The sequence below is a fragment of the Propithecus coquereli genome, unplaced genomic scaffold (genome assembly GCF_000956105.1).
Source record: "Propithecus coquereli isolate 6110/MARCELLA unplaced genomic scaffold, Pcoq_1.0 Scaffold146, whole genome shotgun sequence".
NCBI lineage: Eukaryota > Metazoa > Chordata > Mammalia > Primates > Indriidae > Propithecus > Propithecus coquereli.
In genome coordinates, this window is record NW_012138969.1 from 359,869 (window position 1) to 362,249 (window position 2,381).

The following is a 2,381-nucleotide window of genomic DNA, read 5'->3' on the forward strand; positions in this document are numbered from 1 at the left end:
CCTTGCCACTTTCCACATCTTCCTGTCTCCCAGCTTTGCCCCAACTAGACCCAAGGAAGTATCCAATTCCAGGCACTTCTATGGGAGCTTCCAAATTCATAAAATCCTAAGACAAGATGTACTTAAATGCCTCAGCCCCCACATTGGGGCATTAGTACTGAGTCATTCTCTATGCTAGGATGTTACCCAATAATGACCACTGGTTTTTCCATGTTATGTTCCAAGCTGCCTTTATTACTAATCAGATACAGCTGACATTAGCATACACAAGTCATACATCATTATCTAACATTTATTCTGTTATGGGCATGGTGGAGATAAATAAATTGTTTTGATCTCTTTTCCTATATCCAACACATTGATATATATTAATATATATACAGGGAAGTCACAATGGGATGAGCACTATGTAAGAGATTCAAATGTTGTGATTAAGCTATGGTTATAGAATTCTGGGGACCTCCTTTCCATTTAAAATATTACAACCATACCCAAAAATACAGAGAGTAGTTGCCTGAGTACTTCAGTATACAATGACTGCTTTTCAAACAATAAAATGGTAAAAGGAGATATCACTGGCCACTTTACAAAGTCAGCTTAGCACATGGATTGATGGAGCTGTGTTAGTAATTGCCCACAATTTGTTCTTCTTTTGGATCCTTCAACCCTCCATTCTGACCAAATAGTAACACATCCCATGATCATGCTACATGCCCTGCCTTAAACAGGAAAAAAAAAATGTAATTTTTCTGGCTAAGGCAAAGGAATTTCTCACTCTACTGGTCCCAATTTTTGCCTATGTCAAACTTAGTCCATAAATTAATTCTTGCGTGGTTTCTGACCCTGGGTCCATTCATTACACAGTCTCACGGGTACAATATTGCTAAAGATAAACAGCATTATCACCAAGATATGGAGTACACAGTAGTATCTGAAATTATACTAACAAGTCAAATTGATGTTCAGCAATATAAAATAGTAAATATTTTAGCTAGAAATTCTAGTTGCCTAATGGCGCTATTGTCAGTTATACTTACTCCCGTGAATTAGTGTACATGGATTTTCAAAATTAGAAAAAACCTAAATGTTTCCATAGTATTGTAACTAACTTGTTCATGAATACACCAAGATAGGTCAATTTTTTTTTAGGTTGCATAGCTAGCCAAAACTGCTAGTTTGATATTAAGATATAGACCTCTTAGTCTGATGCTTTTAACACTAAATAGCTAATGTTTTAACACTAAAACTACCTCCACATCAAGTAATCTACATAATAGAAGTGGAGACTTGAAAATTCATATTCAATATAAATTCACTCCTTTATTCAACAAATCTTCCTGGAATACCTTCTATGTGTAAGTAAATTTCTAGGCAGCATGGATGACATAACATGGTGGTATCCATTTACAAGAATCCTAAGTGATTACAGGCACCTACGATCCTATTAAGAAAAAAAAATAAGGGTAACTTATTCAATTTTTAAACAATTGACACAAAACTTTTCATACAAAAAACTAAACTTTAGGACTTGACAAATTTCTCATAACATTTAACTATGGTCAAACATTAAAGTAGTCCATGCCACACATCCTCATGGTCTATGTCAAATAATACATTTTTTTAAACAGTATATTTTAAAGGTTAAGTGTCACTTTTAGGCTATGGTTCCTCAAAATTGTGTAGTTAGTATATCTGAGTGATCTATCTATCATTATACATGTGAAATTGTTGAAGTATAAACTCTTATTTGCCATTGACTTCAAGCATGTTTTTCTTGTCTAACCAATGAGATTGTTCACTTTCTCTTTTTTAGCCAGAGACACTGATTTTTTTACCCTCCACGACCCCTAAATTATGCTAGTTATATAATAATATTCAATAAATATTAAGTGCAACAATTTAATTAAAAGATAGCCTCCTATGAAACAGTAAGTACAAAAATAAAATAGATGCCTTCATTACCAAGTGACATCCCCGTGGCCGACCAACTAAATATCAACAAACACCAAAGTTGTCTTCCACTGATGACGTTAAGTTATTTTTTAAGGAAGAAAACAAGCATGAAAGCAGATATTCATCTTCAATTATATGCAAATAGGACTGTGAGTAATTTCTCAGAAGAATCCAACTTTATTTACAGCACTAATTTTCAATTTTGTAGTACATAGATGTCCAGAAAAACATAATCTATTTGAAAAGCAAGGGAGTGAAACATTTAAGCAAAGACTATAATCATCAGCAATTGTTTCTAAAGAGTAGTCTGGGCCGGGCGCAGTGGCTCACACCTGTAATCCTAGCTCTCTGGGAGGCCGAGGCGGGCAGATTGTCTGAGCTCAGGAGTTCGAAACCAGCCTGAGCAAGAGCAAGACCCCGCCTCTACT